At 48.7% G+C, this 25,165-nt stretch overlaps 1 long non-coding RNA gene across 1 annotated transcript; it reads left to right on the top strand.

Moving 5' to 3' along the window:
- The first annotated feature begins 41 nt into the window (after window positions 1-41).
- On the top strand, window positions 42-22,885 carry LOC139827817 (uncharacterized). Its single transcript, XR_011738827.1, has 2 exons — window positions 42-241; window positions 21,932-22,885. It is a non-coding gene; the product is annotated as an uncharacterized lncRNA (long non-coding RNA).
- The last annotated feature ends 2,280 nt before the right edge of the window (window positions 22,886-25,165 follow it).

Below are 25,165 nucleotides of genomic sequence, written 5' to 3'. Positions count from 1 at the left end.
GGGTGGGCGGGCGGGCGTGATGTCTATGGCCGGCGGCTCGGGAGGAGCTGGGGAAGGGGAGGCCCTCCGTTCTTCCCCGGGCAGGGACAGCTGCTCTGGCGGCAGGTACGAGCGCCGTGTCGGGCCTCGGATGCTCCCGGCCCCTTTCTGTCCTGCGGCCTGTGTGGCTCCTGTGACACCCTGCTGTCCCTGCCCGCCCGGGAGGGCAGAGTGGGGCTTTGTGGACGTCGCAAATAAATAGGTAAGGGCTAAACGCCTGGAGAGGGTCCAGAGGAGGATGGAGGCTGGAACACCTCTCCCATGAGGACAGGCCGAGAGAGTTGACGTTGTTCCCTGGAGACCTTATTGTGGCCTTTCAGTACTTAAAAGAAGCCTGTAAGGAGGATGGGGACAGACTTTTTAGCAGGGCATGTTATGACAGTACAAGGGGTGATGGTTTTAAACTAAAAGAGTGGAGATTCAGGCTAGACATGGGGAAGAAATTATTTACAATGAGTGTGGTAAAACACTGACACAGGTGGCCTAGAGAGGGGGTGGATGCCCCATCCCTGGAGACATTCAAGGCCAGGCTGGACAGGGCTCTGAGCAACCTGATCTAGTTGATGTTCCAGCTCATGGCAGGAGGTTGGACTGGACGGCCTTCAAAGGTTCCTTCCAACCCAAACTATTCTATGAGTCTATGATTCTAAACCTACAGGAACATGTTCTTGAGGCAGGAAAACCTTTTGGGGGTACTGATCTTCTCAGCTGGGCTGGCCCTGGGTGTTTGGGTGCTCAGGTCTGGGTGGGGAGGAGCGTTACACACCTCCACATCTTGTGACTGCAGCTCCAGGCTGCAGTGCTGGCACTGGGTATTAATCTCCAGGGGCTACTCCAGAATCGTCTTTCCAGACAATACTTATGGTGTGGAGCAGAAAAAATTACTTTCACAGAGAGGTGGTTTATGGTAGGAAAAAACATCTGGAGAGCCCCACTGGCACAGAGACCCGTCCCAGGGGAGTCTCTTTCTAGGTACAGCTGCGAAGGTGTTTCTATCATGCTGAAAAACATCCGTCAGGTGAGTTGATGCTCTGGCACAGACCCCCAGTGCTTTGCGGGGCCAGCTGAGCTAAGAGGTCTTTCCCAGCCACCCTCCTGCTGCCAGCTCCCATCTGTGCTCCCAGGCTGCTCCTGAGCCCACTTTAGCACAAAGCTCGATGTCCTCAGCCATGCAAAAGATGTGCATGGAGCTGGCTGCCCTAGTGGGGAAGTGGCTTTGGGGACAATTACCACCTCTATGAGCAAGCAGCAGAGGCTGTAAATCCTGCTGTGAGGTGGGGTGGGGTGGTGCATCTACCTTTTCCCCATGGCAACAGTGGGAATAGTAGTATTTGGCTTTTTTTTGGTGCCACATCTGGCCTCTAACAGCACAGCTGTGAGCAATGCTGCTCTGTGTCGTGTCTCTTACAGAGCATAAAAGCAGGATTGAAGTGTCAACATTTGTTTTCAATTAACTTGTGGAAACACACACTGCTATTGTTAAAGCCAGAGACATCTTGCTGGAAGCTGCTATTCCATGAACTTACTGCTCTGTGAGGCAAAAGGGTTTGGGGGGGGGGGGGGAAAAACACATTCTTTTTTATTTTATAAACCCCTCTTACACAAAAGCAGTGATAAGATTTAAAGTTGGGGAGAGAGAGCTGAAAGATGTACCTGCTGCAGGAGTTTTGCAGGCTCACAGTAATATGTGTTGAGGTTACAGTGAATTTTCAGCACATGCTGCTTAGTGATGGAGTTTACAGAAAGGATGAGGGGGGGCAAGTTTACATGTGCCTGGGAGCAACAGGCAGAGACCCAATAAGGTGGCAGAGCCCTCAGGCCCTCTCCACTGCTGCCTCCTCCAGGCAGGGCCATCACAGCCTGGCTCAGCATGACTGGTCTTGGGGCATCAGAGATATTCAGGTGGAAGCATTGAGTTTAACAGGATGAGCCCAAAACTCAGGAAGCCTCGACCTGATTTGCACTTGTTGCTTTGCTCTGTCACAGGTTTCTCCTGCACGTTGCTGGCTGCTGAGCACCACAGAGGTGTTGGTTTGCCTCTGAGCTGTGTGGGTTTTTGGCCAGGCAGTCCCATAGGCAGGAAAGGAATGCATGTGAGGTGGCTTAGGGTGCGTTTGTGCCCTGTGATACAAGCCCTGTTTGCCATGAGCAGAGCCAGTTGTTTCACAACTGCTCCTTGGTGTTTGCCCCCAAAGCAAAGGTAGGTAGAAGCTGGGGCAGGGTGTTGTGGCGGGCTGTGGACACAGGCTGTTATCTTTGGAGAGCTGATATAGTGCCTATATTTAGCTCTGTGCTAGGCCCTTGCATAGTGGTCTTTGTGACTTCCCCGCAGCTTTCTACCCCTCCCACCTTGCTGAGGGATGAGGAAGGGCTTGCTGCCTGTCATGGGGAAGAGGTTCTGGGGGTGTTTCTCTTTGGGGAAGCATTGCAGAACCAATCCCGCCCATAACAGACAGCTCTGGGAGGAGTGTCCCACTTTCCCATCAGGTCTTACCTGGGGTTTGTTCCTGGTTCATCTGGAGGATTTACCCCACGCCCCCCCGGGACAGGACGTGGTGGCTCCCGCACCCCTGGGGTGTAGCCCCACTGTCTTGCTGAAGCAGCAGAGGCAGAGCTTCTTCATCCCTCCTGTGGGGCAGTCCTCCTTCCCCCAGCACTGTCCCTCAAGAGCCACCTTTACCACTAGGCTGGAGTAGATCCTTGGGGACCCTTCCTGGTCCTGCCACCTCCTCTGGTGCCCTGCTAGAGGCGGGGGGGACAGAGCATCTTCTCCTTTCTGCCAGCAACCAGCAGGCTGCTGCTCAGCCTCCCAGTAGCTGGCTGCGAGGCATCCCCGGCAGGGAAGGGGAGCAGGTCCAGGGGTGTTGTGCAACGTGTCCACAATGCATCAAGCTGCGGGGCCAAGGCTCAAGGGCGAGTGTTGCAAACCAGTGGAGTGGCTGATGTAAGAGTGCTGCCCAGGGATCCACACCGGGGCTGCTGCCATGGGGCACCCCATCCCACACCTCATGCCCTCTCCCAGGTCAGCAGCACCTTCCTGCTACCTTCTTCTCCCCACCACCCCAGCTGCCATCCTCCGTCACTGCTGTTGGGCATGGGGGCTCCAGCCCTCTGTGCCTCCACACCGTGAGTGCTCAGTGGCATGATTTGTGGGGACATCTCCATCCATGGCTGCTGGAAGTCCTCAGTGAAGTAGTGAAGGTGCCATGCACCTTGTGCTCGATGCAGCAGCCTGCAGAGGCTGCCCTCTGTGGTGATGTGGCTGATGCTGTTGCAATGTTGGTGTTTGCCAGTAATTTCCTAATCAGCAGCACTGAGAAACTGCTGCTGCTGCCTTTGGGCCAGCCCACGGTATTTGCACCAAGCAGAGGAGGGGGTTTTGTTAAAAGTCCACCTGCCTGTGGCAAGGCTGCGAGGGTAACTCTGAAGTAATTTTAATCAGACGTTGCGTCATATCAAGATGCGAAGGGAGAAACTAATTTTGGAGTAATTTTTGTCACTGAGGGCACATGGTCAGGGAGGAAAGCCTGGCTGAAACAGAAGAGGCTATTTTGGGCAGTGCTAGGGCATAGCAGGAGAGGCAGCCAAGCCAGTGCAGTGCCCCAGCAGTGGTGGCAGTCAGCAGCATGATGTGCCATCCTCCAGAAAGGATGTATCTGTGGCTGAGCTGAGTGTCTGTCTGACCATCAGTCCTCCCTCATCCCTTCTTGATGTACTGTTGGGTCTCAGCCACACTTGAAAGGGGGTGGGAAGCTTACAGACCCCTTTTAAGTTTTGTGAAAATCAACAGCTGATGGGGAGAGACCCAGTGAGCATCCCTGCTGAGCAAAGGTGGAAGGGGACTTGGCTGCGATGGCCCATCAGCCAGCTGATGTCTGCAGCAGCTGGCCACCCAGCACTGAGGACCCCTTGGCTAGCTATCACACGTGTCATGGGGCTGGTCTTGGAGCGGTGGAGAAAGCTGGGATAATGAAAGTGCAAGAAAGGGGCAGCATGACAGATATCTGTAGGAAACAAGGCTTTTCTTGCTCTATGGTTCACCAGCCAACTTGGTCTTAGCTGCAACTGTGTGCTGAGGTCTGATGTGTGTTACTTGGGAGCTCCATGTAGTCCCAGGCCCCTGTCTGGTCACTGTAGGGTCACAGCAAACACAGCTCCACCAAAGAAAAGACTTGAGAAGCCCTGTTAGGTGATGGGATTCCCCTCTTTTATTTCCATGGGTCTCAACCTCCTATTGCCATCCCAGGAAGTTAAGCAGAGGGCATTTAATGTACCCCAGAATCAAAGGAAGTTCCAGTCTCAGTTGAGGTTCTTGACTGCACTCTAGGGAGCTGTGCTCTGAGGCAGAGTCCCCACTGCTTCTCCCGGTGTTCTCCAGAAATGAGGAGTCCATTGGCTGCAGGCCCAAGGTAGGAGATTTAACTTGGCATGGCTGCCTTTGCATCTCATGTGCGCTCATGGTCAAGCACCCTGAGGAACATTGCTGAAGACCATGACACCTTCCCTTCCAGCCTAGCATGCACAGAGAATATCGTGTAGGGCCAGGTGCAAAGCCTGGCCTGGTACTGTGTGTTGCAGGAAAAGACTGGGTGGTATAAAACTATGGTTCATAATAATAAAAATGCCCAGCAAGAGAGACCATGAAAATCCTTGCAAAAAAGGGAGGTTATGGATGAGGGAATGAATACAAGTAAGTTACTACCACTGCCTGAAAGTTGCTACCCAGAGAGAAGAAGGGAATGGGCTTCCAGTGAAGGAAGAGCACAAAGGGCAGCACAAGGAGACAAAATGGCAGTAGACTGACAAAAGACAGACAGGCAGGAACAACAAAGAGCTAAGCCCTTGGCCAGGCATACAACATGGTGTTAAGGTGAGACACTCTATGCAGGGTACCAGGTTAAAGTCACCTTTCCTTCAGAGATTTGGACCCAAGAGTGGGCAAGTCCCTCGAAGAAGAGAAGGGTACCTCCTGGTTTCTCAACTTCTACGATGTTCTCTTCAGAGAGCTGCTCTAAGACCTTGCCTTCATGCAGTCTACAGATTTCATTACCATCAGTGAAGTCCTGGAAAAATCACAGCAAAAGAAAGGAGGTTGTTTCTCTGCCCCAAGACTGCACAAAGCAGTGCAATAACTGTGTACCCATCCTTTTTTTTTTTCTTGAGAGCATTACTTTCCCTAGTGAACATGCGCTGTGGAGGTGTCTGGCTTGACCAAAGAAACTTTTCTTTGGTATGCTTCAGTTGATGCAGAGAAACATAATGGCTTTCCATCCTTTCTGTTTGCTTGAACCCAAGAGTACCTAGTTGTGCACATACATGTTAAAAAAAAAAAGGCAGTACATCCCCTTCTACATGAAGGGAAGAAGGAGTATAAGGATATAAGGACACAGCTTGGCCTAGAACCTCAAATCCTCTAATTGCCCATGTGCTCTTGCAGGAGGTGGAGAGCAAGAGGTGGGCTGGAGTGGCGACAGCATGAAAAGGAATTGGGGCTGTTTCCATCAATACACTGATGTGATCACAGGGACGGAGGGATGCTCAGCTCCTCTCAGGCAGGCTGCATCAGTCCAGCTGCACTGGTAGCTCACCTTGTTTACGCCATACAAGTGTCCAACTGGCTGGACTTGGATCTGCCCTAGATGCGTAAGTCATAGTGAAGCAACATGTATTTTAACTTGGGTGCCCTACAGAGGCTGCAAACCTTATTTGGTGGGGCTGATGACTTGGGAACTTGCATATGTCTAGGCCTGGGGACTCAGGGGGCTTATCTTTGCATGAGAGACTGTGCTTTGTCACTTGTATGCTGATGAAGGCTGAGAGAAAAAAGGCCAGACTTGAGGGTGCATGTAGTTCTTGAAAATAAATACAATCCTAAACTCCTTTCAGGGGTTCGTGGTTTTCAGCTGAGCCTCTCTCAGTATCCAGGCTCTCTCTGCTGCAGCAGAGAAGGGTCAGTCCCTCCATGAAGCATTTTGTCTCATTCTAAGATTAGTGTCAATGAAAGATGGGATCTGCTGCTTTACAGACTTGCCTATCTCTGTGCACTCACTATAGAGGGAATCCAAAAAGAAGCAGGAACAAGATGCCTGGCTTTTAAATGGCATCTCAAGCAAGTACCAAAGGCAATGTCAACAGTAAAGGCAAGAGCTGAGTAGAGAGTGCTGGGGAAAGAGGTCAGCTGGGGCTACTCCCATCATCAGCCTTTGCATTCTTTGAAAACATTTTTCAAGTGTAACCTAGATTTTTATTTGGATATTTTAATTTAATCCCAGGACAAAAAAAATGGTCATATTGAATAATTTGCCCAATTATCCAGAAGCCTGAAGTTTCATCCTTGCAGAAACTGACTACTAGAAAATATTACCCCTCTCTGGGGTTCTTGTACTTCTGAAGCTGCACAATAAATGCAGCAAAGTAGGTCACTTGAGATCCCAGGTTGGGTGCATACAAATACCTCCACTGTCTGCAGGTAGCTTGGCATTGCCTTGTTTCCTGAGTGCTGAGGATCCTGCTCTCCCTGCCTGATCTCACCAGATCTAGCTCATCTCATTGCACTAGCAAGAATCAGTTATGCACAGCATCATTGCACCACAGCAAGGACATCTAACTTTGGATTGGATGAAGCAGAATTTAAGAAATGTGCGGGCAAACGAGACACACACACAGGTCGGGAATACCTCTGAAGGGACCTGGAAAGCAGGCTGGTTATTCATAGGAAGCCTACCACTGGCTCGGGTTGGAGAGGAGCATGTTGGACCATCAGAGCATACATTAAGGAGGGTTCCAGTGCTGACAGCTGGGAACAGCACGTGTCCCCAGCCCGTGGAGTCTGCGAGCATTTTTGTCCGTCTTCTTCATCCCTCCTCCTCTAGTTTTTGCTGGACTCCTATTACTGACCTGCCTGGTTTCCATCTGCATGGGATGGCACATGGAAGAGGAGGATGCTGCCAGCCTTGAGCAGCAGCCACTAGGATCCTGCAGTGGCTGAAAATCAATGTAAAGAAAATGCAACCCCCTCCCAAAAATAAAACAGACTGCTCAGTGTCCAATAAGCTTTCCTAGATGCCACTGTTCCTGAGCAGAAGTTAAAGCACTGGAAGGCAGACACAACAGGTGGGGAAAGGAGAAGGTCTTTGGCTTTGTAAGACAGGAGACTAGCCTATAGTAATCTGAACCAGGTGGCACCAGCAAAGCTGCAAAAAAAAACAGCGATAGCTGGGAGCTGTAGAAAAATCAGCAAGTTGGAATAATTGTGATGGTTCTGAAAGTCATCACAAGTAGGCTGGTCATTGGATTTGCTGACCTATCTGTTCCTGATAGAGGGACAAAACTGGAAGAGATGCAATAGGGCATAGCAGCTGAACATCTGGTGACTGTTATATTTCAAATGACTGGTTTTTGAGAAAGGAAGTGAATGCAATATTGCTTTTTCATGTCTTGTGCAAGAAGTCAATGACATGGGCATCAGTGTGACTCTTACATATACATGGGCACGCACATATGGGTCTACCTACATGGACAACATCCTGCATAGTTATGTGTTTGCTAGTGTTAAGAATCTGTCTGTATGGAAAGAGTTCAGTGTTATGGCCTATGCTCAAATAAGCTCAAAAAGCAGAACATCATCTATTGCTGAGCTTTTCAGTTACAGAGAAAAAAGAAACCTGGTCCCACAGATTTTGAGCTGTCTTAAGTATTGATCTTTTTTCACCTCCAGAAGTGCAATGATAACTTGGCTGTTTTTCTGAAAGCCAAATGCCACTCAGTTTCTACTGACATGCCATCTTTTACAGAATCACAGAATGTTAGGGATTGGAAGGGACCTCTAAAGATCACCTAGTCCAATCCCCCTGCTGGAGCAGGAACACCTAGATGAGGTTACACAGGAATGTGTCCAGGCGGGTTTTGAATGTCTCCAGAGAAGGAGACTCCACAACCTCCCTGGGCAGCCTGTTCCAGTGTCTGTCACCCTCACTGAGAAGAAGTTTCTTCTCATATTTAAGTGGAACCTCCTGTGTTCCAGTTTATACCCATTGCTCCTTGTCTTATCATTGGTTGCCACCAAGAAGACCCTGGCTCCATACTCGTGACACTCAACCCTGACATATTTATAAATGTTCATGAGGTTGCCCCTCAGTCTTCTCTTCTCCAAGCTAAAGAGACCCAGTTCCCTCAGCCTTTCCTCATAAGGAAGATGCTTCAGTCCCTTAATCATCTTTGTTGCTCTGCGCTGGACCCTCTCCAGCAGTTCCCTGTCCTTGAACTGAGGGGCCCAGAACTGGACACAATATTCCAGATGCAGTCTCACCAGGGCAGAGTAGAGGGGAAGGAGAACCTCTCTCAACCTACTAACCACCCACCTTGTAATACACCCCAGGATGCCATTGACCTTCCTGACCACAAGGGCACAGTGCTGGCTCGTGGTCATCCTGCTGTCCACCAGGACCCCCAGGTCCCTTTCTCCTACGCTGCTCTCTAATAGGTCATTCCCTAACTTATACTAGAACCCTAAGCCTTCCTAATATTTCAAAAATACTTTGACCTCCACCGCATTACTCCAATTTTCTGCAGTACCATTCCAGCAAAACTAACAGTGCAATGCTGAAAAATTGCAGGCAATACTGAACTCTCTGCACTAATTATTTTCATTCATGTAAGGGTCACTTCAGAACACAAGCTTTCCTGTGCCATTCAGGCTCCTGAGGTGGCAACAGCCTAGGAAAGACTATACACTGTTGTCTGCAACTGGTTGCTGTAACCTTATCACCCGAAACTCACAATTCGCTTCAGATCTCATAATTATTAGCACATCCCAGAGACAGGAAGGCTCTGTCACGTCCCAGAGAAGGGCTGTATCTCTAGGCTGGCTGCCCCACGAAGGGCTGACCCACCTCAATCCCTGCCAACTTTCTCGATTCTCTTTGATTACATAGTCTTGAAATTACTTCAAGTCCAGTCTTCTGATTTCCCCTCCCTCAAGGCCATTGCTGGTTGGATCCTCTGTGGGAGCCCTTACAAGCCCAAATACAGCTCAAATGGTTGCTGCTGTGTGCTGGATTTCAGCTGTTCGACAGTTTGGGGACTACCTTTGTAGCCCGTGGTCCCATAGCCACTAGAATTGTGGTTGTGGTGGGGTTTGGTCAGCTAAGGGATTTGCCTGGGTCTTCCAAAAGGCAGGCAGAGTTAGCTTTTAGCTCAGCTAAATGAAACAACCAAGTACTATTTAAATAACAGCTTAGCCCAAGCTGTTTGTGACCTCCCTGACAGCCAGGGCTTGATCCAGTCTGTGCAATGGCACAATTTGGGTTTTGCACCATTCTTCTGCAAGGAACCATGTGCCACGTGTGCAGGATGGGGTGACCCCCAGCACCCAAACTGCCTCTGAGTTTTTTAAAGCCTCTGCTTAAACATGAGCTAAGGCAGCTATAAATAGCAGTCAGTGCCCCCTGGTTTACCCAGGGGTTTTGATCACAGAGCTGGCTCCAAGTGTCAGTACTTGGCTGCTCGGCCTCGGCTCTCACCTCAGCTGGGGGCCAAGTTCATCAGTACTCCTGGCTCATTGCTGTTATGTAGCCTGGTTAATCTGGGAGGAGGTGGGCATATGTTTCATTAGACACTCATAAATATGAAAATGCATGATATCTATTATATGGCAATAAATATGCTTGTATATAACCACAATATACAATTTGTAATAGAAAATATAAAGTAAAAATTGCGAATTAAGACTTAAGTGCAAAGTAGACCATAGAGATTTCTAAAGTTAAATAGCATATTTACAATAAATCTCTAAATAAAGGGTTGGAGGCAGCTGCCTTGGGGCAGGGAGGATGCTTGACACCAACATTGCAGCAGGCAATGTCCCTGTCTGGTACAGACGCTGCAGTGGAGAGTCTGTCAGGGGCCTGACCACTGCATATCACAATGCTGCTGACCCTCAGCATTTCTTATCTGCATGAGCGTGCATCCGATTTACTGAGTGGACTTCCTTTGTTTTGCAGCCCAGTTTCCCTTCGGGGTGTGTTATTACCTTATGATCAGAGGGTGCAGTTGTGAGATGTCAAAGGCATTGTGCCACACTCCAGCTTTAATTGCCTTTTCCAGATCATTCCAAAGTCTGAGGCTCTTATATCATCATCAGGGCTGCGTTCCTCACTGCCGGGCATTGCTGAGGCTGTACATGGAGCTCTGTGCCCCATCTGGGTTCCTGGTGTGAGAGAAATGGTGACAAGCTGCAGCCCGGCAGCAGCCACCGAGTTGGTGAGAGTGTGGAGTACATGGCATGTAAGGAGAGATGGAGGGAGCTGGGCTTCTTCAACCCAGAGAGATGGCCGATTGGGCAGCAGGTGCATCTTCCACTGCCTGAGAGGTAGACAGGGAATGCAGAGCCAAACCCTTCTCAGATGAGCCTGGTGAGAGGACAAGAGCCAACAAGTGCTTCTGCAGCACAGGGACCTCTGATAGGACAGGTGGAAACCACTTGGCTCCAGAAGAATGGTGCAGCAGTACATGGCCCAGAAAGGTGGTGGCATCTCTGTCCTTGGGGACCATCAAGCCTCACCTGGATGTTGACTCAAATATCCTGACGCGACTGTGAGGGTAGCCCTCACATGCGGAGTGAGGAGGGGACAGACACCTCCAGAGCTCCCTTCCACATAAAGCTGTCCATGACTACATGGTTGTATTTCCCCATTTGAAACTGTTGCCCCTTGAAAGCATCAATGACTACTGATCCCCCCTGGTGGAGTCTATGGGAGTTCACAGACCCATCTCAGGGCACCAAGGCAAAAAAAACCCAGTGCTTAAAATTAAGAGTATGTGATCCAATGAGCAAATACAGAATGATGAGAGGCAGATAAAACATGGAGAACTCATATCAGTATAGTGTGATAACCAGCATTGTGTGGCTAAGAGAGGAGAAAGGAAAGAAAGGAAGAAAGAAAAGGAAAGGAAAGGAAACAAGTATGACTCAAAATGGTTTGGTAAATGTCTCAAAGCTATTGAAGATAGGAAGTAGTAGATGAGCATGAGCTCACTACACTGTCTCAGAGCAAACCCCTTCCTTTAATGAATTTATTACTAATATAAAATTGTCCTAATCTTTAGGAAGCAATCAAATATGCCAAAGCCAAGTTATCCTAATCTAAGGTAAACACATGCATGTCTTACTAATACAGAGGTATCTTATTCTGCATAAAGCAAATAAGCCTATCTGGGGGCTGTATGCAAGAGATATGGCTCACAGACCTTTGCTCACAGTGCATGTTACCATGATGTGACTCTTGCACCTCTGAAAATTCCTGCCTGCCTTCGCTGATACCAATGACATGCTCAGCTGCCCTCCACGCTGGGGTCTTAAAGTTTGGCTGGTTTGTTTCACCACTCACTCTGGTCTAAGACTTAAAACATGAATGAAGATTTTATCAGAGATCTTGTGATCCCATCAGCTGCTAGCATCAGACCACTCTTACTTTATTTCTGTTCGTAAAGGACATGTACGTAAAGTGTGCAACTCCCTGTCACAGGACCTTGTGGATGCTAAAAACTGATGTAAGTTCAAAAAGGGACCAGACATATTCACAGAAGAAAAAATGCCACTGTCGCACACAAAGACACTGCTGCCTTTTCAAGAAATCCTTGATCTGCAAATTGAGCTGGCTGGGAAAGTAATCCAGAGGGGAATCACTACAGGCTTGTCCAGCTCTTCTCTAGACATCTGCCATAGCTCCCTGTCAGACAGGGTGCAGCAGACCACTTTTGAGCTGAAGGACTCATAAAAAATCTTGCTCAATGTCACAGATATATTGGAATTTCTCCCTAGCAATCTTCAGAGAAGGCAAAATCCTATGGGTAGGGGGAAAGCTGCAGAGCAAAGAGCAAGGCTGCCCAGCTCCTCCTCCCTACCCAAAGGCTAATGTGTAGAAATGCTTTACAAATAGGTTGAAATCACCTGCAGGGATAGGTAGTGGACCTGAGATGATGCTTCCCCAACCATGTGCTAGAGAACCTGGGCAGCACTGGTAACTCCAGCCACCCTGTACTGGGAGAGTTGGGCCCGGCAGCAAAGGCACTGGTGGGCATCACTGGTCTAAAACTCAAAGGTGCCTGCTGTGTGGCAGGTGAACCAAGTATCTGCTTGATAAAAAACAGGGCCATGAGAAGTAACAGCCTGAGAGTCTGGGATTTCGGTGATCCTCTGAGGAAAAAACAAAAGGTTTATAATCCAGAAGCTGCCCTTGATGCCAACACTGCCACCCCCAACTTCTGTGTAGCTGGCTCAGCAGATGGACTGGGAAGGGCCCAGATGTGGCCTAGAGGCAGTTGAACTCAAGGGCTCACGTGTCCAGAAAAAGCCTGATAAGAGCCAGGAATTCAAGTGGTCCTGAAATAGTGATAACGGCAGCTGGAGAATGCCTCATATGGACACATGGGCTGGGACAGTGGAGGTTGGCATGCAAGGAGGTGACACCTGCCCCACACACTCAGTGTCACATTTCACTCCCAATGGGGCAAGTGATGTGCGACATCTCAAAGGCACTGTGGAGACCACTCCTTGCCTGCCCTACACTCTCTCTGCAAGCAGAGATGGGTCATTCTCCTGGGCAGTCCCCCAGAGCCTGAGCTGGCTTCCATGAAACCCCTGGGTGATAAGGAGTGGCCCTGCCTGCAGACCCATGCTTGCTGGATTGCTTTGCCTGGCCCAGCTGCTTGCTGACTGCATTTCTTACCGCTTTCTAGAGTGACAGGCAGCCCTTCCAATTATTTGCCATGTGCCCCGTGCTTCAAGTGCAAAAGCATCGCTGTCAGAATGCCATCCAAGAGGTCACCGAGCTTGGCCACCAAGGTAGGATCCCAGGAGCTGCACAGCCCTCCCTGGCCTCCCTCCAGGATGTCCCATGCCCTGTGATGGGGCACAGCTCTCCCTGCTGCCCTTTCAAGTTCCCCAGCCTCAGCCTTTGCCTCTCTGGGTGAGGTTTTGGAGGCGCAGGCAGCCATGGCATTTGTTTCATGGATTTCTACTGTGCTGGCCTGGTTTAGGGAACATCACAGGGAGAGGGGAAAAGATAGTTTTCATAAGTTTCCATGTCTCACAAGACTCTGTGGTGGTGCTTATCATCATCTTGTCCACAGGCAATCTCCTGGAGTCTGGGCTGAAGCATCTGACCCAAAGCCAGGGCAGACATTGATGTCAGAGAAAGGTGTAAATTCAGGGGCAGATCAAAGTCAGGTTTCAGCTCCAAAGACCGGAGCAGTAACTGGACACTCCCTCAAGGTTTGCCTTTCCTGTGCCAGATGAGTTTTGCTATTACCAGAGATTGTGACCCAGTTTCAGTGACCTGGTCCCACAGTGACTGAAGGCCATTCAAAAGAGGCCCCTGAGCTTTCCTGAGCTCTTTTACTGGGTCCTCTGAGATATCTTGATCTATGGGTCCCAGCATGAGGTAAAGCATGCTCATTTCTGGATAAGATAAAGACTGCAAGAGACAAGCATGGGCTGGCATCCAGGAAGAGCATGCTCGATAAATCCAGTGCCAAAAACTGTGGCAGCCAGCTCCTCTGTGCCCATGTGACTTCAGCTTTTTGGAGACTATTTTTTAACCTTTAAGCAAACTGTGTCCTAACCCTGCTCTCCCTTTCATCATGCAAAAAGGATATTCAAACTCCCTCCAAACTTTTGACATTGTTTAATGCCTTTCAGTCTCAGCCTGGACTCAGTTTGGAGGAAAAAGCAAGCAGATGGTGATGCTGAGCAGTTGTAGCAAAGAAAGATGTGTGCTCCATGGATATTGTTGCAAAGTCCACTGTGTTGGTGGCGGGTGCTCTTTGGGGTGCACAGGGCTAATGTCTGATTAGTTCAATCTTAACTCCAGGCTTCAAACAAACATGGTGAGCAAATGTCTTCCAGAAGATGCTTCCAGCAAGAAGCACTGTGGACTCCCTGTCATCCCTCTGGGGACTGTGAGATTCCTCCTTCCCTGACTGTCTGGACTCCGTGGGAGGTCGCTACTGATCTGCCTCAAGCACAGGCAGCTGCATCTCATACAAGTGCCTCTGTGCAGCCCTTTCCTTGGAGTCCCTGTTGGCTCAGAGTTTAGTCTAACCCAGACTTCTCCTCTAGGCAGGCCTGAGGGCTGGCAGCAGAAACCTGTATTTCCTTTCTTGCAAATGCAAGAACAACATGGGAGTCCTAGCTCTTGCAGAAGTGGTTGAAAGGCTGGCGAAGAGTCCATTGAGTTAAAGTACCTGTTTCACATCTAGTGGAGATGCAATGTAAACACGACGAAAATCCTTTGGCAGCAATCCTCTCCCCAAATTCATGCAGTTATTGGGAAACAGTTGCCCAGCCTTCTCCTCCATTCTGCTCCTGGCCCGCTATGTTTCCATTCTGTTTCTCTACCCTGTAGTGGCATTCAAGAGCAAAGTGAAACAAGGGCTGAAAGTAGCAGTAGAAAGTTTTGCTGTCTCCACAGAAGTGTGGGAACCTGAGCATGGCCAGGCAGTAGGCTCCAAAAGCCAGAAATGGAGCATCAGGAAATTTCAGACTAAACTGCCATACCTATGCCCAATGCTGAGCTGATGACAATAGTCTCTCTGCTCTGGCTGCTGGCAGGACTGTGGTGGTGAAACAGGGGATGTGAGAAAGGGTCTTGAAGTTCCCCTGCGGTGGGTGGCACGTATTACATGACCTAGTGGAGCACTTTGCTGCCTTGCTTGGACCATCCCCTGCCTTCATGGCGTGGACAGCAGGAGAGCAGCTGTAGGTCTGTGCTGGCTGCCGGTCACATGGAGGTGGCATGCTGTGAGCGCTGCCAGCTTCAGGGCTGAAGTCCCGAATTTATTCTGAGAAGAGCTGCTGCACAGGCTGGTGAGCTCTGTACACGTGCCTGTGCAGCCCTGGAGCACAAAGTCAACACAAGCCCTGCCAGGCCTTGAGCTGCAGCTGGAGAGAGGAGCTGCCACACTCCTATGTCCCTCCCAGTTGGCTAGGGGAGCCAGATTCCCCCCTGTGAAGAAGCCTTCCCCTGGCATCCTGCTGGGACATGGCCAGGCTTTGGCAAGTGCTCAATGGCCCCTGAGATACCCTTGGGACATAGTACAGGTAGCCCAAATCAAAGTGCCCATGCCCTGCCAGGCTGGCATAGCTCTGCAGTGACTATGCAACACCAGCTGCCCCCAGAGGGGCTCAGCCTCGGGTGTCCACACTGAGACTGAGCATCTTGCTTTGCCTCTCCCTTGGAAGGTAAGCAGGGTGATTGGGGAAACAACTGGTGGCTGGTTTTGTGGTAGTTCTGCAAGGCCAAGAGCTGCTGAACTCCTATTCCTGCTGTTTTACCTTCTGCTGCCAGGCTGGGGCTGTTTAAATAAGCCGGAGTTATTTACTGTGCCCTGTGGTCCTGTGCTGTGCTGCCTTCAAGGCCGCCTGGGCTTGGGGCTCTAGGCCAGGCTGGGAGGTGCTGGCAGGCTCAGCCAGACTGCGCTGCTGAGTGTGTGACCTCAGGGTTATCTCTGAAAAACCGAACAGACTGGCAGGTTATATGTGTAGGTGGCTTATGGGGGAGGAAGTTTCACAGCCCTTGAGCTTGTTACAGTTATGTTTTATCTTCTATAGCCTTTATCATCTCCCCAAAGGGCCAGGGACAGCCTTAATTGGAGATGGGGGCTGTGATGGTGGATGCCAGCTTAGATACATGTGTTTTCCTCATGAATAAGGCCATCTGCATCTTGGAATACGTTAGGTACGTGAACAGCTTACACATGCTGAAGATTTTGGGCTTCCCTGTCTTTACCCTGGTATCTCCATACCACAGAGCCTGCTCAGGAGAGCTTCTACCCCCAGCCATGTGGGATGCAATGCCAGTCACACCCAGCATCTCATACATGACAGCATCTAATGCAGCCTCGCCATCTACCAGGCAGCTCAGGCAGCGCTGTGTGCTCATGATAGTGACATGTGCCCCTTCGTACTTCCCAAGAAGCCACAAGGCCATGAGGAACAAGTTTGGCTGGATCAGTGCAGCTCCACTTCTAGGAATCAAGAGCCCAACAGTCATGGTCCTAAGGCTCACATGTCTTTGTTTCTCAGGAAAAAAAAAAAAAAAGTAGCCATGTCATGCATTTGTGCAAGATGCTGCAATCTGTGGCTGCCCAGAGCTCCAGTTTGCAGTACATGTGCTGCCTCAGCCAACCCTAGGGCTTTCCAAAAGGACTGGCAATATCCACTCACTTGCAGGAAAGACACATGCTGAAGGTCACAAGCCTACCGTTACCTGCAAAGCTCTTCCTTCACCATGACAAGAGTGTATCCCAAGGGTACTCAGAGCAGGAGAAAAGCAAGTGATCTCATGGAAAGCAGAGCCAGCACCCTACATTGCCTTGTGGCTGTGCAGGGATGAAGTGAGCTCCTGCCAAGAGGTCTCTTGCCCCTACTGGACTTGATTTTCCTGGAACAGGATGTATTGGAGACCTTTATGCTTGGGTCTAATGTTGATCTAGGGTTTGCTGTTGACCTGTGGGTTTAAAAGCTTTTGAAAAAGGGACACACAGACTGAGCGTCCAGTTATCAAACAACTCCTGCTTGTAGGAAATGGGCTTTAGCCAGAATGATCTGGGAGGAATGAAAGAGGGTGCCACCCTGAAAGAAGGAAATTAGTGCAGTGCTTTGTGTGCCAGAACTTAGTGGCACAGTCCCTCCAAGAACGACAAAATGCTCAGTCCTGACTCTCCTGCACTGCTCTGATGGAAAACTAGGGACACTGCCCACTTCCCAAGAGGCGGCTGTGCTCTGGAGAGTGGCCATCAGTGCTTCCCCATGCATTTGGGCACCTCCTGGGAGACTGCCAGTCTCTGAGAAAGACCTTGCACACCTTAAAAATCAGGACCTCCGTAGCTCCTGAGCATCCTGCTTGAAAAGACAGCCCAAATTACAGGAGGTTTAAAAATCTTCCTTCAGGTTTTCCAGGGAGAGCTGGTGGGGCATCTTACCAACAGCCATCCGAGACAAGATAAACTTAGAGTGGGCAGCAGTGAGCATGTAGGCAAATCCTCTGCACTTATTCATTTGAAGTTAATTAAAATTCGGGCACTAAAATGAAAGAAAGAATACATTTTGGAAATGGAAACTGCCCGAAGGTGGGAGACTCGCCTCCGAAGCAGTCTTGGCAAGCCCATTTGAATACTTCTTATATGAAAATTGAGGCAGTGTTGGAGCCGTGGCTGCAGGGCTCTCTCCTCTGCTTGTTTTCCCATCTCATCCCAGTGATTTTGCTGTGGCAACATTGTCCCAGATGCTGAGCTCTAGAGATGATGTGCTAACTGCAGGGCCTGCTGGAGGTTTAAGGTTGTTTTATATAATGTGGGCTACTTGATTAGCAGAACCAGCCTCTCTCTGCCAACACACTATGTATGGTAAACATGCTTCATTTTCGGCTTCCAGCACATTTTCCACATCATCAATGCAGAAAGTTAAGTGGGCACAATATGTCATAAAGGTAAGGAGAAACTCCAAATCTGCTGGGTCCCAAAAAGACAAAAAACCCACCCTCATTTAAGGAACATTACAGGAAAGAAACCATTTAATCCACCAGCCACAAAGATAATTCTAATTTATCCTGGTTGCTGTGAGCACTAGAAACTTGATACAGCAAGCTCCTCTCTGAGAAGGCAGTTGCTTCTATTTTTGTGGGGACTGGTATTCATGGGATTAAGCAAGATGCTCTGGATGCAGCCACAGCTCCCTGGGTGCCTGCTTTTGGGCAATATAGCAACAGCAGTATTTTGTGTAGGGCTAAAAGCCCAGACAGTGCAAAGCAATGTGCAGTGCAGTTTGATCTGACAGAGAGCAAAGCTGCCCTGAGCCATGAAATAAAGCCCAAATGTTCATCCTGCATGAGACTTTTGCAATCAGTAGGATTTAGGCAGTGTTATTCCAGGGAGGAATACCAACCCTGCCTACATCTCTTGCTCCCATTGAATCTTCCCAGAGTGTTCCTCCTGTTTTCCTCCATGTTGGGGTCTTTCTGCCCATCGAAGACTCAAAGCAAACAGACACTCAGCAGGAAAGACTAAATACTTCACATGCCAAAGCCCATCGCAAAATGCAGCCCTACAGCAGACAGCTATAGTTGCCCGGGTTGATGCTCCAATTGCCCACCTTCCTGGTATCTACTAGGTGAGCAAAAGAGCTGGTGGTGATTGATTTTGGCAGCATGGTGATGCCAGGGGCTGCATGGTGATGCCAGACTGCAAGGAGCTGACCCCGTCCTATTGCTTTTCATCTCTTAATCCTGTGGTCTGGAGACCTAGCAGGAGAGGGGTAGGTGACAGAAGTCCTCAAGCAAAACATGTGTGTAGAGAGTGATCAGACTTGTACCAAGCACAGCCAATGTGATCACAACTGTTGGGTCTCCTAGACTAGTAGCCTCAAGGTGACCAGCAGACAGCCTGATGTCAGCATGCCATTCCTGGAACCCCACACCAAGACGTGTCTTCTGTGCTCTTGTGGTATGAGAAGCACACAGCAAGGCACGTTTCCCAGGCAGCTAATATTATTTCCAGCAATACCAGTCAAGAAGGAAGTCTTGAATGAGCTGTGATGAACAAAACTGCATGTGCAACTATTTTAAAGTAGTCTGGGTCTCCAGCACTTGCCATTCTCTCCCCTGGAGTGCACCATGCCATCTGGTCCAGTAAGTGCAAGTGCTGAATCTGAAGAGCAGCATCCTGCAAGGCAATGGGAGAGCTTTCATGGTCAGCATTGACCTAGTCTTGTCAACTCTGTGTGGGCCAGGTTGAGGTAACTTGATCAGTTAGCACAGCATCCTCTTGGCTGTCCCTGAAGAGCTTTTGGAAGAAGAGAATTAGCCTGGAAATAAATGGCAAGTTCCTGCATGGTAGAGACAGAGATACAATGAGTGCCCTGGGAGGACTCCTGCATATTAAATCCTGTATCAGGGATTTGCACTGGGTTTGTGCTCAAATCCAAGCCGATAGTGCAAGACGTTGGCCACACTGCATCCCATCAGAGCACTCCATCAGTGGGAGGATGTGCAGGTATGTGTCAGCAGTGGGATTGCCCTACTTCACAGCTGCAGCTGTCAGGACAACAATGAACAGATTAACTCTTACCATGTCTGAGACAAGCTTTAGGAATGGCTAGGAGAGGAACAAAATGGAAATGCTGCTTGCCACAGTGTATCTGCAGGCAGGGTCTGTCCGCATCTCAGATGCTCTCCACAACTCTGCTTTCTCCAGTGCCAGAGGAGACAACCAAGGATTTTTAAAGGTTTAGAATGGTTTCTACACCAGGAACAGGTTAGGGTTATTCAGTCTCGAGAGGACACATGAGGTACAGCTGTGAATGAGCAAAGAGGAACTGTCTTTCACGGCGTGAAGCTCTTGAAGCAAGCAGAGCTGGTTTCTTCCCACAGTGCAGAACTGAGAGAAGGAAGTCCCTGCTGTGGGATATTGAGGTTTGCAAGAGTTCAAAAAGAGATACCTTGAAGAAAAAGCCATCAAGGGCTATTAGATGGAGACACCTTGTCTGGCTCAAGAAATGCTGATCACTGGAACCTGGGTGAGATTTCAGGGAGAACTGCATGTTTTCCCAGTTCTTTCTCTCCTCCTTAACCATAATTTCTTTTTCTTTGTGGCTTATTTTGCCTTGATTTTATTGAAAGCTCCTTGGGAAACAAGACGGGGAGGTGATGTGTGGAGTACAGGCTGTCCCAGGGATATAATGCTTTATTGCTCACTGGCAATAAATGAGATCTTCTGTGATAGCCTAAGAGGAGGGCAGATTGGCCAGTTTTATAGCCTTCTTTGTCTCCCTGCAGCTCTCGGTTCTGCTTATAGTCATTAAAGAAGTGACCCTAGAAGCTCTGTCAGAGGATGAGGTTTGCTGTTCCTGTGCCTTCACCATCACATTGGCCTGCACTGTCACTTCAGGTCTGGAGCAATCAAAGTAATTCAGGTTGTAATGAAAACACTGAGAGCAGACAACCAGGACAGGCTTCAGTGATTCCAGGCGAATATCATGAGTCAAATAGGATATCCTGGTCCAGGACACCAACTGTGCTGCTGGCAGCAAGGATGGAGTGTACACAGATCTCAACCTGCACCATGGTGTTCATGGAGAGAACATGCATAGGTGGGTTGGATGAGAAGCCATGATGTGTGCGAGCTGGTCCCTGCTCTGGCTGAGCCTAGCAGCAGTGGCCAAGTGCAGATACAGCCTTTAGTACATGGAGAAGGAGGAAAAATCTGCAGACTGTTGAAAATCAGAAAGCCAAATTCCCTTCTAAAAAAAAGACATCTGGTCAAAGCTGGGTGGGGAGGAGCTGTTCTTGGGGTGTGTTAGAGCCAGGCTAATTTTCCAAGAAACAATGAATCAGATGTTTTCTTCTGAAGTTACATGCATCTAGAGAAGAGACAATAAAGACATTTATTCTTCTTGTGTGCTTTATTAAGTGGCTGTGATGCTAATGAGTATCTGCATGTTGAATGCAGAAGTGAAGATGGAGTATGGGCAAGGAAGGACTTGGAGAAGTAGAGAATGGAAAAACAGAATAGAAAGGAAGACCTCTGCCATTTTTATTTTCTAAGAGTTTTACTTCTGTTTGGGGAAGAGCAAGGTGTAGCCAACTGGTTATTCTGGGGTAAGGAGCCTCCAAGTTTCCTGGTCCCAATCAGACCTGCCAGGTTCTGGACACGAAGGGTAGAAATGTGTTGCTGTGAGGGGGCAGCTTGATTGAAAGCAGGACTGACTGGAAGGGTGAGCAAGAAGTGCACATGACAGTGTGGCTGCTGTGAAGAGTGGAGACACTGTGCCAGAAAGCATGGTGGGGCACAGAAATGAGGCCAGAAAAGACAGTGAATGGTCAGCCACTGCCCATGAGAGCTGACAAGACAGCCATAATGATGAATCCAATCTGAAGTCATTATAAGCAGCAGCAAATGCTGCCCATTATCCAGGCATTGCATTGCTTAATCTTTGCAGGCAACCTTGCCTATCCGTGCAAAAGAGCACTCATCTGCTTATGGTTTGTCCATCTTCCTACACTCTTGGCCATAACCTGCAGCAAGGGGGGACAGCAGCACTTCACATCACTTTAAATATCATGTTCAGGATGAACTCAGCTCATGGACCTGCCTGGCACGAGACAGATCAGTGGAGCAGGGTATCAAAGGACTGGAAACAGTCCTTCAACATCCATATAGGTGTGTGTGAATTTATATATTTATCTGTCTATGTATTTGTGTATATATACACACACGAGTGTTTGTGTCACCAAGTGGGAGACCCCTAACGTCCTGCTAGCACAGCTATCCCCCAGAGAGACCTGCATGCCTGTGAGCCTGGGGAGATGCTCCTGCCCTGTTGGCATGGGTAGATTGTGATTATCCTTCCTGCTCCCAAGGTGGAAGGATCAGTAGTGCTGGGAAGGATCACAGCCCCAGAGCCATGCCAGAGCTACCAGGCCCAGTGGATTTCCATCCCACCATCCTGTCTTGGGCTAAACCTGGTCTTGATCTCCTATCAGAGTCTGTGTCAGCTTGTCCCACCTCCTCAGCAAGGCTGCAGGGAAGCTTTGAGCAGGGTTTTGTGGCAACCTGTGGGGCTGGAAAGTGGGATGTGCGAAAGGCCTGGCTGTAAGGCTGGGCATGGACTATGGAATCTACAAGCAGAGGTCCCGATTTACTTCTTCATTCTCCCCAGGTCCCTCACAGGTAAGTCACAGGGCCTGGGAAGAGCAGGACGACAAGACAGAATCTTCCTGCAGCCTTCTGCTGCTCCCCAGTGGCTGCCTGGAGAGGCATCACAAACAGATCCTGGTGGGAGATCGTGAGAAGGCTGTGGCATTTGTGTCCTGATTTATTTCTCCATCTTCCCCAGGTCTCACTGGAAAACCATCCAACAGATGGTTGGAAAACCATCCAACAGGGCTTGAACCTGCTTCCTGCCACAGACACTACAGCAGTCTCTACAGACACAGTGGCAATGGTGCTTGAGGACAAAGTCTCAGAGGCCACAAATAGTGCCATTTCCCTCAGGGATGCTAAGGGGTCCATCTGCATCACCAGCTCATGCTAGCCATGGAGCTTGAAAACAGGAACAGGGGAAGGATAAGTGTTGCCTCCTTTCCCTCAGCCATGCATCTGTGATGTGCTGTTGTAACTGGATTTCTCTCCCAAAACACAAAGCACATGTGCCTTCAAGTATCCAGCATGTGACACTGTCAGGTTTCAGAGATCTCCTTCAGCTGTGGGATGGATATTTTGATGTAATTTATATTGGGCAGGGCTGCCTGGGCAATTGCTTCTGTATGGAAAGTGGATAGTTCCCTTTCCTGAGGCTCTTCTGGATGGTTTCTCCAAGTTTGATGGTTGGTGGTTTGTTTGGGCTTTGGTGGTATTGTTTTGTTTCATTTTGGGTTTTTTTGTCTGAGGCCACTGAGACATGCCCTACTTGCTGTGTGTATGTTGCTGGGCAGTGTCTATGTGTCAAGCTGCCATTAACCTGAAATTTGGGTTGAAGTTCTTCAAAGGAGGCACTCAGGAACTACGAGTGGCAGCAAATGTGTTTTCATGTTATGCTTCTTACTGTGACAGAGGTATTGTGATTTGGGAGGGAGAAGACTAATGCTTAAATAATTAAGAAACTAATTTTAAACAGCTTCTGCCCTCAGGTGGCTAAATAATAATAATGCTTTATATATATATACCTATAAATGAGCAGGAAAACCTTATAATGGATTTGAAATGCTGTAGTTAACCCTTCCCTCGGTTTTCCCTTTGCACTCAATGAGACAAGCAATAAAGAAATGTATGAGCTTGAGTTTTCAAACAAGTTCCATTTAGGTGCGTAAATGCTATCAATTCTGGTACTAGCTGGATGCCTAAATCTTTTTAACGGTTTTGACAAGTCTAGCTGCAACCTTTGCTGGTGTGTCAGGATGTGTAGCTCCTGCATTTGTCAGATGCACCATGTGTCTTCTGTCCTTGTGGAAGAATTAACAAGACCTTTAATTTTTTAAAAGATCCCAAGCATATATTTGGCCTGTAATTCAATAATGGAGATATCCATTCTAAATTTTTACTGCCTTGAATAACATCTGCCTGAATAACAGTTGCTCTGTCATATGATAGTCCGAGGGAATCACCCTCTTTTTGGCTGTGAAACTTTTAAGCCCCGCTTTACCCACATCTGGTTTTTGACTTGTGGTGCTAAGATGCCATTTCATTTACACAGCATGCTGTTTCTCTTGATCACTGGCCAGGCGTGCAAAAAGGGGAGATGCCCTCTTCCGTCTGCATCTCAGGAACCTGAGGGCAAAGCATTGCTGAGTATTGTAGAGCACGGGTGATGGTTCATAGAGTCTGTGACATGTTCTTTTTAACCTGTGGGCAGCTGTGTACCTCTCAGTGAGCTCCCGGGAAGCATCTCTGAGCTGATGTATCACCAGGATACAGGAACAGTTTGAATAAAAGGTGAAACATTTGGAAGAGGCTCAGCTAAAGGAATTGTGGGAATCTGTTGCTTATTTTAGGACAAATGTTAGCCCTGCTGTGGAGACCAATGTAGAACAGGAAGAGGGGAAATTTGTGAGAAAATTTTTTCACCAAAAGAATCTGCTTACACCCATGTGTGGATGGGGACTTAGGTGGTGTTACTGGATCTGCATTTTCTGACTTTAAATTAATTTGGACTTCACCAGATCCTGAAGTTGGAGTTGTAGTTCTTGGGCACTGCAGCACAGCACAGGGTCCTACTGAGAGAAATGTGAACTGGGCTCTGGGGAGATCTTTCTTTCACTTCTTGCTTGATTCGTAGTCACTTCTAAGGCAGCAGGGTTGCTTTCTGGGAAGGGGAGGTGGCTAAAATCACAGCCAGCAGCATTGAGCAGCTGCCTTTAGCTGATGCAGACAGAGGGCAAGGGCAGAGTCTCTCAGCAGGATCACAGCCACTGCAGGGAGCCTGTCTGCAGAGTGACCCTCCTACTGTGACAGGGTCGGTGACAGGTTTGTGGCAATAGGGAAGGCAACTGGTGCAGAGGAACGGAGGACAGGGGCTGAAGGAAGGACCCCTTTCCTTCCTCTCTAGTTTAAGTCACAGAGGAAGATGAAGGGAGAACTATAAATGGGAATTAGTGTGATGGGTTTTTGCTTCTCTCACCGCGCTGAGCTGAGCGTTGCAGTATGCAGCTCCTGCCGGCAACAGTCCCCACTAGAGCAGAGGCAGGGTCTGCATCAGGGTCACGTGTACTGTGTGTCGAAGCTGGAGAAGGTTAGACCAACCCTTTTTCTACCCTGCCTCCTGTCTCCTATGATGGCCTGTAGTAGCTGATGCTTGGAAAAGCAGGGCTGTTCCCTGTGCTTAATTACTGCCTTTCTCTTTTCCCTTCAGTATTCTTCTTTGCTCTTCTGGAGCAAAGTGCTCTACTCTTGGCTGCTGTTGCATCTGTAGGAGTTTGCTGTGCTGTTTTCCATTAGTAGCAGCTTTACCAGACCACCAAGTTTTGGGAGATCTCACCTGTCTTCAGCTTCTGTTCCACCTAGTCAAAGGATTTGATATGAAAAAGATTAATTGCTTAAAATATTTTATCAAGGTTTCCATTTGGAAGAAATAGGCCAGTGGGCTATGTGCATTTCAGAGCAGACCCACATATACATAAGGTTATCTTGAAAAGAGGTGATGCAGGCATGGGGAACAGCACACCCAACATCAATGATAAAAGGATAAAGTGTCCTTGCTGGGGCACTAACCTCTCTTTAAATTCAGTGCAATGCGCTCCATCTGGGAATATTTAGAGAAGCAACATTAAAGAAAGAAAATAATACCAAATGTCATCAGGGCCACAAGTTTGAATGGAAGGGCATCTTGTGGTGGCAAAGAGCTGCAACACATCCAAGGAGAAAAAATAGAAAGAGAATTTTGGCTTATAGAAGTTGATAAACAGAGAAGGTGTAAAAACTCACAACCACTTCCCACATATCCTTTTATGTGACCAAAACTACTTTCTTCTGCTGCCAAAAACAAAGGATGATAGGCAATACATGTTCCACCTATTAATCTCTTCTCCTACAGTTCTTCCCTGATCACAGGCTGTGCACATGGGGGAGGAAAAGA

The sequence above is a fragment of the Patagioenas fasciata genome, chromosome 4 (genome assembly GCF_037038585.1).
Source record: "Patagioenas fasciata isolate bPatFas1 chromosome 4, bPatFas1.hap1, whole genome shotgun sequence".
Lineage (NCBI taxonomy): Eukaryota > Metazoa > Chordata > Aves > Columbiformes > Columbidae > Patagioenas > Patagioenas fasciata.
Note: the sequence above shows the minus strand (reverse complement) of the source record. Positions and strands in the feature narration are given on the sequence as shown.